The sequence below is a fragment of the Zingiber officinale genome, chromosome 11A (genome assembly GCF_018446385.1).
Source record: "Zingiber officinale cultivar Zhangliang chromosome 11A, Zo_v1.1, whole genome shotgun sequence".
Taxonomy (NCBI): domain Eukaryota; kingdom Viridiplantae; phylum Streptophyta; class Magnoliopsida; order Zingiberales; family Zingiberaceae; genus Zingiber; species Zingiber officinale.
The window spans coordinates 81,500,891-81,514,746 of NC_056006.1; the positions used below are offsets into that span (position 1 = coordinate 81,500,891).

Sequence of the window (13,856 nt, forward strand, 5' to 3'; positions counted from 1 at the left end):
TGGAGATGCGACTTTGACGCACCATATATACGCATGTCTCAAAAGCTAACCCCCACGTAGAACTCTAAGGTCTATAGTATGAGGACTGGTAGTACCTGAGCTCTACACACACTCAGATAAGCACCCGGAGTGTTAGAGACAAAAAATTAGGAAAAAAGTCCTCGGCGCAGTCCTTTGACGTTCAAGTCAGGTCTTTTTTCTCCGGAAGAACAGTGTACGATGGAAAAAAGTACTGTTAAAGATGAATATGTATGTATGTGTACATGGCTAATGAAGAGGACATCCCTTTTTATATGATGTTGCATATTTTCATAGTCTGCCGGTTGTCAGAGAATGTCGGATGTCAGGGTCTGCCGAGTAAGAGAGGATGTATGGTGGCCTCTTATTGGTGGAAGGAAGGTTCCATTCGCAGGTAATAACAGACCACTGGATATTCTCTAGCGTATGACAGTTATTCTCTGACAAGAGGTTACAATTCCCTGACATTGTTGTCGCTTAGCGCTTTCCGTCCCATCCGAATTCAGCTACAGACAGCTCAGGATGACTGCTCAGAGGCACACCAAGATTGAGTCTTGATGTAGGGGATGAGTTTGTGGTGAACTGATCAAATTTTATTTGAGATTGTGGCGAAGGACTCATCCTTCACGCCTTCACTGCTAAAAAGCTGGTTGGGAGTTGTCTTGGTAAAAGTAATAGGACCCCTTATAAAGCACGAGCTGGGGAAATTTGATCAGTTGGGGGCAGGTTAGGAACTAGTCCAAACTGTACCTTATGTCTTAGATCTAGGGATTTACCCTAACTGTGACCGACCAGAAATTATGTAGCTGATGACGTAAGACGGTTTAACTTCTTTTTTCTTTTGACTGTTGACTGTCACGTCTTCTTGATTTTTGAGTGCTACGTCACCTTAATTTTTAATTGCATCTCCTTAACTATTGGCCTCCCGACCTTATTCTTTACACACCGTGTCACTTATGATCCATGATGATTTGATTTTGTATATATGTTGTAATATTATTGCATGCTAGACCAACAATGAGCACAGGGATCTCAAGTGCTAAGGTTTTCCTTTTCCTTAATAAAGAAACATATAAATTCAATGTAGGATTTTGTGAGACATTAATATAATTGCAATTGAGTGAAAATAATAATAAATTCAGTTAGTCCTTGAATAATTAGTTTGGTCTTATAAATTTTTTTTATCGGTCATCAGAATAAATCAAAAAGTACTCATGATCGATCCAAAAGTCCAACATCTTTTAATTGTATGATTCATTTAGAGAAAAATTTTTTAAGGAGTGAAAAAGCACCGCATTGTGTTGCTAATCTAATTGTAATTTGTCCATAATGTTGCATATATGCATGCGATCTTATTATGTATCCGGATTAGCAATCAATTTATTTATTTTTCTTTTTATTTTCTTCAAGTGAATCCCTATATATGTTTTCCTTTTAATGTTTCATGCATCTTTTCCTTGCTTATGTAATATTTGCTAATGAATTGCCAATAATATGCTATACAATTTTCGAGGGTGATTTATTATAATCTAAAATATAATAGTTTTTTTTTAAAGAGAGATATTTTTCATTAAAATTGCCCACTTATTCTGAAAGTAAAAAAAAGAGACAAACCTTGCAATTATTAGACTTGTCCAAATACAACAAATATTATAATCTCATAAATAATATTATTGATATGGACTTTTAGATTTTTAATTAATTATTTCATAGGAAAATGATTATCATAATTACATTTCTTTTTGCCTTTTTTTTTTTTTTTTTTGGAAAACGACTTAAATATTTTTTAGTTATATAACATGCTGTTTTTGTTCATATAGGATGAGATCCGCATGTATATATATTTAAGAAAATTCCAAAAAAAACCTAAAAGTTACTATTTATAGATATGATATTTAAGTTGCTAATGAGAAAAAAAAACAATAAGAAAATGGGCAAAGATTTGAGTTGGTAACTAATTACATGAGTTTGGATATGATTGACACGTACCAAATTTCGTACGGTGCATGCTATATATGAATATATGGCTATTCTTGTTCTTGGCCACTGCAGGATTCTCTGCAGTTGATGGCTAGAAGTAAAGCTGATCGCGGTTTGGGCAAGTGGCCAGAAACCACGATGCGTGGCTATCTGCCTTTTCTGATCCATTCAGCGCTGGTATTGAAGCGGCCACCAACAGGAACGACGATGCATCCAAGTCCTTTCCACAGTGCATCCTTATCGAGACAGGACAAAACAGATCCACCATGTAATAGTTTCTTTTGCAACTGGCTTCAAGTCTTTTCAGGAGCTCGTTCGTATACGATAGGACGGGTACTTATGTGTTCTATTGCTCCATTGTCGGTAGATTTACATTATTGCCAGTGGTTTTCCATAATCAATTTGCTTAGTTACTAATACGCGCGGCGTGGGCCAACGCGTGCCTCATTCTCCTTCATTTTTCTATACGATCCTTTAGCTAGGCGAAGCAGCCAGGGCCATGTAAATTGAGTCATAAATTAATTGCCCTGCTGCTGTTCTTGGGAAAGCTGACCAATGGGGTGGACGACTTGCATCCTATGGCACTCGCATTAATTATGCCGCTGCCATTTCGCCTGCCTGCCTGATGCCTGATGCCTGATGCCTGATGCCTGCCTGCTTGGAAACTTAATTGAAAGAAAGGCCTTGTGTCATGGATGTAATCGAGTTGATATTCGAATAATAAATTTGTGTCACAAGTAAAATTCAAATTCCGTGCCCACTTAGAAACTCATTCGTAATTTATGTTGACCGTGAGGGAGTCTCTGGGATGAATATTATTTCTTTTGCATCACATAGATGTGAGAGAGGAAGGACTATTAAATTAAATTGGCTATCCATGAAAGGCTAAACCAGGGAAGGGAGTAGACAGCGACAGGGCCCATGGTTTTCGCCCACTTGCTAAAAACTGGCCGGATTCAGCTTTATTCGGCTGTGGTGGCCAAGCGCAAGTTGCTGGGGTAATAACACTCGGTACCAGCCACACACAGCACTATCCACTACGCCAACTTGTCAGGAGGTGCAATGTCCCTGGCTAAAATAATAACCTCCAACGTACCCAAATTGTAGCCATCACATCGCCCCATAAAAACCAATTATTACAATCAATCACATGAGTAAAGCATGCAATCTCCATATGTATCCGATTAACAGGTCACAGTGCTGTGAGTAATCTTGCTGTCGTACCCACAAAAAATAATAAATATATAAATAAATATATATAAAATGATGAAACGAGTGTTATCGGCCAAACTGTTAATTTCTTTTATGGATCAATTGACCTGCCGTCCGGCCTCTGTTAATAGCAGTGTGTATGGTCCTGCTTCAGTACGAGATATAGTTCCGAAAGCAGTGGAGAACGTACGTAAGTACGGTCCTTGCTGTCGCTGAAGCTGGTCCATTTGGTTAAGGTATAGATGGAATTGAAACATATCGCCACTCTCGTAATGAGGCATGGCGAAAGGCTTTTTATCAGGCCCATTTGATTGAGGCAGCACTGTAAATACATTATTATCTCTATATATGCATATTCCAAGTGAACGGTCCATAGATTGCATACAGTTTTTCTCTCAGTCTTCAGACAAGCAAATTATATATATAAAAAAATATCAAAGAAAAAGAAACCAATTGCCAAACATTGATGTTCGTGGTGGATATTTTCTAACGAATAAGTTCACTTACTTTTGGGCCTATATATAATTGTCAATATTATAAGTCTGATTGTGTTACCAGATCATGCTTGTGTTGTGCATGGTTGGGCCTGTTTGGCCCGCTAGTGGGTTGTGAAAGCCAAGCAATTTCATGGAGAAAGTAGAATCGGCAAACATTTTCCAAAAAGTAAAAAAAAAAAAACTAATTATTTGTTTGCATAAATATGTCATGTGGTCAGGAACCCTTTCCACTGCTCCGGGCCCTCTGTCCCCGTGTCTCAGTGTCGATCGGACGGATCAGATTGCATCTCAAGATATCATGGCATCTTTAAGATGTGTGCAGTATCCTTGTGATGTGCAAGACATCCTTAAAATGTAATCTGACCCGTCCGATCGATAGTAAGACACGGGGACAAAGAGAAATGGGGACAGAGGATCCGAACTGCTTTTTCTACCGTAGCACTTTAATAAGGATTCGTATGGGTAGAGTCTCCAGTCTTCTGCAACTACGCTATCTTCCTGTGAGTTTCCAAGTCGTGGCCTCAGTCCTCCTCTGATCTTTAGTGCTCTGCTACCTCCATCTGCAACTTGTTGCACCTCCAAACTACTGACCTAGGCAGCAAAGCTAAACCAGAGAGTGGAGGCCGACTTTGTCCCTCTAATACTTAAATCAGTAACAGACGGAACAAAAAGGTCTCTCTTAATGGGAGGGCTTGAATTATAAAAGAAAGGCCTTGGATAGGGAAAGGCCTTAACCAGCAGTGGGACAAGATGCCTTTCATTAGGGAAGGGCTTCGGCTGGGGTTGTAGAAAAGAGGAGGAAAAAAAAGGAAGAAAAAAAAAAAAAATCAAGCTCCCTCTTTAAGCTTCAATTTTTTTTTTTATTGGGACGAATTTTAGTTTTCCATCACTTTCCTTTAGGCGGTATGGGCAGGGGTTATTTCCTACACCGATCAGCGACACCTTCATGTCATGTCAGAGGCATGCTTTGACAGGCCTTACTCTCTACCTGCCGTAGACCATCAAGAGTTCATCTCCAAGTGTAAAATGATGGTCAGTCCCTTCAGGTGTTGGACATCCTATAATAAAGGAAATATCTTTTGAGAGTTAAACAGGAGGGGGAGACAAGGCAATGGATAGAATCGGACTGCATGGGAGAAATAGTCTCCACGAACATAATTTGATAGGATCCCTTGATGGACTATTAGAGAACAAGGCACTACTGGATATAATAAGAGAGGATAGTCGGGAGGAGGGGTGAACCCGGGGAGATATTCTCATGAGAGGTGCTCTCATTGGTCTGGGTGACAGGCGGTAGACATTCTCTAGCGGAGATGCTCCTGTGCCATTAGATTGCTTAGGGGATGCTCCCAAAGAGGACATTCACAATTCTTGTCTCCAAAGTCCATGAGAACTTAACACCCTGTTTGAAAATAATTTAAGTAAAGAAATTGAATTGAATTCCATTAGGAATTAAATTCTATAAGGAATTGAATTCAATTCTTATGTTTGGAATGAATTAATGAATAATAGAATTGAATTGAATTTCTTAATTTGGAATTTATTTAAATTGAATTCTATTCTTATACATTTATCATTTTATCCTCATAACTAACCATTTAATAATTAAGTTAAGTATTAGAGAATAGGAAGAAAGGATCGCACAGTTAAGACAACACTGAAAAAACTCAAAACTAGAAATTATAGAGGAAAATATCTGTTTGATATAATAGGTTTGCATCTATTGATAATCAAATAGTCAAATAATCTGAAAAAATATATAGTCAAATAATCACATATTGCAGCTCATAATCAAGAAGTAAATACAAAAGAAAGTAACAACCTGAGTATTTTTCTACACAATCATACCATAGCAAACTTAACTTCTCCCCCCCCCCAAAAAAAATACATACATAAAATCACCAACTTAACTTTTTAGCTAACCATTGCAAGCGTAGCTCTTCTGGGAAACAAAAAAAAACTCCAATAAGATTAGGATGTTCATTTAGCAATTCAACAGCTTCAAAAAGTTTGTCAACCTCCAAACCCAATTTAGCTACTGCTTCATATATTTCTGCAGGCTTCCAAACTTGAGTGTTTGTATTTAAAATAGCTTCTGCAATATCTTTCATTGCCGAAGACACCTCATTTAATTGGGATGAGTACTCATTTGTCATTGGTGCTTTTCTTTTTTTACCTTTTGCAACTGAAGCATTAGGTACAAAAGGATTTGATGTTCCAAATTATTGTGATCCTGGTGGTGATGACATACTTTCACAATCAAAGGTAGAAAAATTATCCAAATAAACCTGATTGTTTGCTTGCATCTCATCAATTTCATCAATACTAATATGAGCCTCCTCCCTTTCCCATCGTTGTACTTTTTCTCTAGCACTCTCAGCTTGAGCTCCAGTTGCTACTGTTAGGACCTTCGGATGGCTAAAGAGGGGGGTGTGAATAGCCTCCTTTGAAAATCCAATCAATTTCCTCACAAGAGTTTGTTAGCACAGCGGAAATAAGTAAAATGAAAACTGATGCAAGGAAAAGAACAAACCACCACTAACAAAACGATGTACGAGGTTGGGGATAACTTGCTACTCTCAAGGCGTGTAAGGTGGGACGATCCCTTGATCTTCGAGATCACACGACAAAATCCGGAAGTGTTTCTCTTCTTCTGGAGTAACCTCTCCACAAAAAGTCACGTATAGATTTGAAAACAAATGACTTACGAGTTTTGTGGTTAGTGGAATGAACAAATGAAACTTACTACAGTTAGCAGTAGCGACGGGCAAGCAGAAGAGAACGACACGACCTCTTGCGAAGGCAGAGTTTTCGAGAACCTTCAAACCTTCTTCCTCCTTATTACGCTTACCGTCTCTTCTAATCACAACCACTGTGTCGAATCGCAGACTCACTGCAACCTAAGCGTCCCTTCCTTTTCTCACACCTCTCTGACTCAACTCACACTCCATGGTCTTCCTTCCTCGAGCTCAAACCAATGAGCAAGAGTCCAAGCGACCGATGGTTGAAGCCGGTGCATCACTTGCGGTGAAACGGGCATAAGGACATCATTCTTGCGGAGCTTTATTTGAAATTAACCAATGGCACGATACCGCAACTTAATCTTAACTCACAGATGATTTGATCGGTGAATCGTGAATCGAATATCGTCAAACAAGGAAACAAACGAACAGCCAATCGGTCAACAAGTGATCAGAAGATCGATCGTGACTCATCTCGATCGTCGACGATGTCCGAACTATGGATGGTCGAGACGATCATATCTCGCCGAGTCCCCCTTCTCTCGCCATGGTCCGGTGTCTTCATCGGCTCTTTAGACCGATCGGTGATAACCGTCGAGCTTCCGTACGTTGGCAGGTGGGTCCCAGAAGGATAACACCATGTTCACGATCGATCGGTGACTCCTTGATATCTATCCTTTGGGCCGCACGCCCCGAATAACGATCGGTCCGGTCAATGCACCGATCCAATGTCCTTGTGTTAGTTTGAGCCTCCCAACCCCAGCGTCTTCGCCTTCCATCCGAGAACGAGCTAACCCTCTCGGCCTAGTCCAAGGAAGAATGAGCCGCCGGTCCGTCTCGACAGTCGAAGAGCCGAGCTCCAAGGTCCAGAGAACTGCCAGCCCCTCGATCGGGTCGAGACAGCGAGCCCTCCGACCTCTAGTCTGGTCAGGCTGTACCCTCTCCGACTTCGTCCGTCCGTAGAACGAGCTACTGAGCCCTCTTTGACTTTGCGTATGGTTTTTCCTCTCCCTGATCAACCTTGATCAATCGTCTGAGTTTAATTAATATCGATACAAACTTAAATCGTGTCAACATCACAAACGGTCGCGGGGTATCAATATCTTCTCTGATATTTTTGTACTTTGGATTGGCCTAGTAACAAAAGGAAATCACAATAAGAAAGTTCGTAAACAAGCATGTGCAAGGAAGATGCTACCAACTATATTATAGGAAATGAAATATAATACTCATACCTTTATTAGAGATTTCCACACCTCTAGAGGAGCCTCAAATGTTTTAGAAGAATCATTCCATCCTATTCCACTTTTAAACTCAATTTCTTTTGCTAGCACCATTTGTTCTTTAAGAGTTTTGAGACGATTCATCACTTTGCTTTTGTTGATGTTCAAAGAAAATTTATCATTAATTTCCTCTACCACCTTCCTATATGTTTCAGCAGAAAAAGCTCTATCTTCCTTTTGACCCTTACTCTTTTGCTCCCTAAGAACTTTAAGCATCACACCATCCATTTCTGTGGTCCACTTAAAGTATGCATTACAATCATTTCCTCCTTCCACTTCAAAAACTTTTTCAGCATCCATATCACTACCTATAATGTACTCAAATTAAAATAACACAATAATAAATTATAAAACATGAAAGTTAATCATCCATTATAATGTCACATCCAATAACAACTAATAAATCAAACCATACATCAATTCTAGTTCATGTTTAAGAGCAACAATAATACACAAAAAGAAAAAATCAATCCATAGTTATATAATCATTCCACATTTGTGCGGCCATAGAGTCTCTTAAGATTTCCCCCCTTCGTCCATCTTCTCCTCTAGCAAGTGCTCCATTAGCAAGTCCATGATTAGGCTCATTATTCATGAGACCCCTATCAACTTGTGCAATAATTTCTTCATCTGGATCAAAATCCACTAAGAAGTTGTGCAAGATGCAGCATGCTAAAACAATTTCACTCACTGTCTCTACATCATATCTAGACATTTTTGCTAATATTGGAAACCTATTCTTCAAAACACCAAAAGCTCTTTCAATTGCATTGCGTAATGAGGAATGTCTTAAATTGAATAACTCTTTTGGGTGTTCAGGCGGATGTCGAGAATATTCTTTCAAATGATATTGAGTGCTTCGATATGGAGTGAGAAATGTTGACCTCAACATATATCCAGCATCGGCCAAGTAGAATGATCCGGTGGTAAGAGGCCGGGACCCCCTAACGAGGGGTCAACGCTACGTGGAGGCCAAATGCCCAAGTAGCCCGCCGGAGAGGGGTGAGCCGACCGGACTTGGAAGAAATGGATAAGACCGATCGGCCGACCAAGGGACATTCGGTAATAAAAGGTGCCCCGACCAGGTAGGGGTTCTGGCCCGCCGAACAAGAGTTAAGAGCCGAGCGGAAGAATCGTGAGAAATGACACCGCACGCCTCTACATAGCGCCCACCGGAAATTCCCCCAAGACACCAACGTCAACGGGTGTGCCTGACGCGAGGTGAGTGCCGTCCGCCGCCACAAGAAAGGAGTAGGAGCCGCTCTACCAGATTTACGTCTGAAATGGCCGGACGCCCGGATTATGAGCAAGAAGAAGGGGGAACATCCTCATACCGCTGTCATATATTAGGCTATACGCCACCGACCACGGGGTCTCCCCGTTGTCCCATCAAAGGCGCAGAGGATCACAGATGGTGTCGTAAGCTTCCGATGTGTGCATACCGGTAGGCTGCGTATAATATATGCACCCTATGGGACGGCATCGCTGCTCTACCGCTTATATAAAGAACTCTAACTTCGCTTTTATACGCGACGCTTACCAGTTTCGTGGAGTCTTTTCACCGAGCTGGCTCGATTGAAGGCTGGAGTGGTCGCCACGGGAACCCCTTCCTACCGATTGCGGCAGATCGGCTGAGCCGGGAGGCTCGCGCTTACCCACTAGAAAGCTAATGTGCTCAGCTGGCCCTTTGGACTGCAGCTCGACAAGATCAATTTGGCGCCGCCTCGTGGAACGCCCCGCATCCGAATCGGAAATAATGGACGAGGCCGACGACAACACACGGTGACGCCGATGTAAGAACTCGACGCCCGGTTCAGATAAGGCCACAAACTTGTGGAGCAAAAATGTAGCAAAAGAACAGCGTCAGAAAGCAACAGCAACGCTCATGGCCGGGTGATCGGAAAGGTAAGCACTCAAGCCACCGTCACATTCCATCGCCTTTATTTCTCAAGACTCAAGTCGCAACAACCAAGGTAACCGGGATCTTCTTCATGAAAGGCCCAAAGTAGATGATAGGAAAGTCCCTGACGGACGACGCTCGAGCGGATTAATCGCCAATTTTCGTAAGTCATTCCTGAAAGATCCTCTCGCTAAAGCACCACGTGCTCTCATTTACTCCATGAGTATATTGGACAACTGACCGATGATCATCCGGTGCTTGATAAATACGCCACGCCTCCATCACGCTACGTGATGGATAAAATGCGTAGTTTTTCTACTAATTTCCTGGACGGCCAACGGTGGTTCCGGAGGTCGCTTTGGACGATCCATCACAGATCCATGATTCGGAATTCGGCCTTCCTCCACCATTTGCGAAAGAATGGCGCTTATCAAAACGGAAGGCGGAGCCTGTTTCACATCGAAGAAGTCATAATCACTCCGAGCTAGCATACAATGTTCAACAAAGTGGTACTGGATATCCCAACCGCCACTTCTAAAATTACGACGAACGCCTGGCCAAGGCTTAGTGGATGGGGATGCCCGGACGCTTGGTCCGAAAGCCGCCCAGACTAAGGATCACATGCTACACCGCAAACGAATACATATCAATGTGGAGGAAGCGCAAGTGGGCAGGAAAGGAAACTCCAGCTTGAGCGCTGGCTCCGGCAGTCGAGCTGAAATGTAACGCCACCATCAACCGGGCCGAGAGACCAAGGGGCCGGGCAACCCGCTTCCCCCGAGTGAGGTCCTGCGTAAGAAGTATCCGCCGCCGCCCAAGATAAGAAGAAGAATAATCCTATACCGCTCCTTCCAACGGACGGACACACAACAACACCGTGATTGTCAAGTTTCCTTCGTGACTAATCCTGCTCCTGTGAATGCCGACGACGGTCTCTCACATCTGTGAGATAGAGAGAGGACCCATGAAGCAATAAAGCGCCCCGAAAAAGGTAACAGCGGCAAACAGCCTTTGGTAACGAGCTTCCAGCAGGACGAGGAGATCACCAATCGGGCGGAGAGAACCGTCGGTGATCCTACGAGAAGGAAGAATAGAATACTTCCGGCGAGATCACGTTATTGCGGTGCTGGGAGGCCCAGCAGCTAGAGAAAGCGACAGGACGAGACAACCGATTACAATCGCGTTAGGACGGAGGACCGAAATCATTTTGAGCCAGGACTTGGAAGGAGTTGAAGTGGTGAGTGCACCGCTCAAAGCGAGCGGAACGGTGTCCACCCGCTGGTACCACCAACACAAGATACAGGCTCATTTATCGAAATTCTCAGGAGCGGCCAAGCAGCTACGAGTGCTATTGAGACAAACCACGCTCTGAAGTTGAATTGTGTGATTCCGCTACTTGATAGAGCCTCCTGGAGAAGAGGAGCAAAACCCTTCGAGGTGGAACGCCCCACCCTACAATTTTGGGATTTTTTGGGGCATTTGACCGCGCTGTCGTCGCGGCAGTGTCTCGACCTCGACCAAGTTCCACCCAGTTCCACGAGAAATGCGGATCGAGATCACCATCAGCCCTCGCGATACGGATGGTGCGTCACTACGCTCGGCCCCATGTAAATGCTACATCATGGTCCGAACCAACAGATTCGCTCAATCAGAGGCCACAGACTTTAATTTCCGACAGGAGAAAAAGAGGAGCTGATCAGCATCAAGAGAAACGCATGATGTATATGCATCTCGAGGAGGCATACATGAAGCCAGGAAGGAGCGTCAACCAAGATGAGTCTTCCGTACGGGCTTCGGAATGGCACACGGAACGCAAGTGTGTCAGCGCGATACGCCATCGGAAGTTGAGAAGCTCGGTCCGAGGCATCAAATGTCGTTAACTTATCAGAAGCGAGGAATATCCGTCAGGAAAGCCGTTGAGCCATGCATATATGTTTTCCCGGCCGTGGTAAGCGTGATTTTTAGCTCCAATGCTCAAATGATCAAGATGGTCCAATTCGTTTGTATGCCGACGCCTACCAAGGCAAGCGTGCCTGAAGATCCTCCGCCCAAGAAAAAGTCGCCGTGACGGTGGAGGTTGCCAATGGCACTTATGCACATTGCCGCCGACTATCACAAGTGCTCTTGGATTGATGATAATCGTCATTTTGATAGGATGGAATTAGAAGTTTATGTGGTCGCTGCTGTTCATCCGATCGGGCCCGCCGCAAATATCGGCTTAACTGCAATGCCTGCTCGTAGAAGGACGACGCTCGGGTACATAGTGACCGAGCTGGAATGAATCCGTTGTCCAGGCAGCGGCCGATCCTTGAACATGAGAAGGCCTTCCAGGACTCACGAAGTAGTCTGTTGCGACTTAAGCGGGGAATTGAAGCGAATTTGGAAAGTGGCTGGAAACGAGCCTCCGCCCAAAATCTTGTGGATGTCAGAGATCATAATCGATGTCGGTTCGATTGGACATTTCCAAAGCATGAGCAGCAGTAGACCCGACAAGAGCATTTGAAGATTTGAGGCATATCTCAAACTCCTCCCAATTTCATCAGGAATGAGAGCGTTCAAGTTTACATGGGTGCCGATATTATAGCTAGAGCCACGCATGCTAAGTGGTGAATTGGTTATATTTATTTCTTCTACGAATAATAATTGGGGCTCAAAGCTACTAGTAGCGAAGTGTGAAGCGGAGGGCGATGTATTTCTCACGATACCATTTAAAAGGCGATCCGCCACGACTGGGCTCGTCAAGTTGGCTCACGTCTTTGTCCTTCGTTCGCAAGACCTACAATAGCCCGCCAGACCTTTCCAGGCAGGCCGGAGGAAAGTGTGCTTGAATCGAGAATCTGGCAAGTGGACCAAGCGTTGACGGATTGACATCCAATACCGGCCACGAAGCGCAACTTGGCCGATTTTTTATCGGGCATGTAGAGAATCTATGTGGAATATGTGTGTGGGTCCACTCGCGGCTCGGGCGGAATTGAAATATCCTGTATAAACTCTCCCCTCAACAGTAGATGGCACACGGCCCATGGCCTCTGGCGCTACCAACCGATGCTGGGAGGCGAAACTGCACTAAGCATTCGTGGCGGGCCAAATCGGTCGGAAAGTAGCCTTCACTGCTCGGATTCGTTCGCGGCATCTGAGTGCTCGCTTGAGAGCTCAAAAACAGGACCTTGAAAGGAAGATCGCTCGGCTCGGCTCTCTGAGAGAAGCTCAGCCGGATTGTCGTTAGTTAGTTAGAGCTATCGCGAGCCTGATATTGATCGATAGCCAATTCGTGATCAAAGCGGTAGGTGCATAGCCACTCGGCGAGCTCGCCTATCGCCGCGAACAGCGCTTCCTCTGAGCCACTGTCAAGTTCCTCCAGCTCAGGCCACGATAGGGCTGATGAGCCTGCCGCGGTCGCTCACTACTTTCACGTTCACGGATCCGGACAACGTCAGTTGATCAACGTGAAGCTCACCGCTTCGCTAGGAGCGAGAAGCAGCGGTCGTTCACACTCAGCTCGTGATCCCACCAATACGGATACTTCTCCGTCATTGTTGACCCGATAGGCAAACGCATTCGCCTTGCCGGTACCATCATGCTACCACAATCGCATGCATGGATCGGCCATGTTCTATATCCTTTCCTCTAGAGGAAAAGGTATGCCGTCGATTGGAGTGGGTGGCGGGGCGGGTCGGACGGTATCTATGTGCCTTTCATGCCAAGTACCATAATTTTCCGTTGAGCAATGAAATATCTCCGGTTAATCACTGCCGGGCGGGCCACGCCGTCAGGCAATTACAGGCAAGTCAGTTGGTGCCAAAACCAACTGCTTCACATCGTGACATCCCCAAAACAGCGGTCCCGGTGAGTAGCGATCGGGAAATTCTTCGCGTTACCGGCTCGATCACTTGGGAGGAAGTTGGGTAGATGAAGTGTCGTCTTATGGGCCATCCAGCGACTCAAGGAAGGCCGTCGTTCTGCCGTTCCACGGTGTATGCGGGTCGTCCGGTTGAAGTGGGAGTTGAGTCCGCCGGATCCAACATTATGATGGGGACAACGCCGAGCGGAGGAACTCGGAGCTGATTGGTCGATGAAGAAAGAGCCAAGGCATCCGTCATAGGCAATGGATGAAGCAAAACTACAACCGTAGGTAATCCTGTCGGCGATCTTGTGTGGAAGAAAGTCAAGCCGGTCGGAGACGCTGTCGGCGGAAGCTACTCTCGAGCCCTTCAAGGTTATTGAA

The 13,856-nt window shown here is 44.3% G+C and overlaps 1 protein-coding gene across 4 annotated transcripts in view; it reads right to left on the reverse strand.

Annotated features, from left to right (window-relative positions):
- LOC122031157 (nicotinamide adenine dinucleotide transporter 1, chloroplastic-like) overlaps positions 1 to 13,856 on the reverse strand; it is a 58,074-nt gene that overhangs the window by 13,753 nt on the left and 30,465 nt on the right. The gene's annotated exons all lie outside the window — the stretch shown is intronic.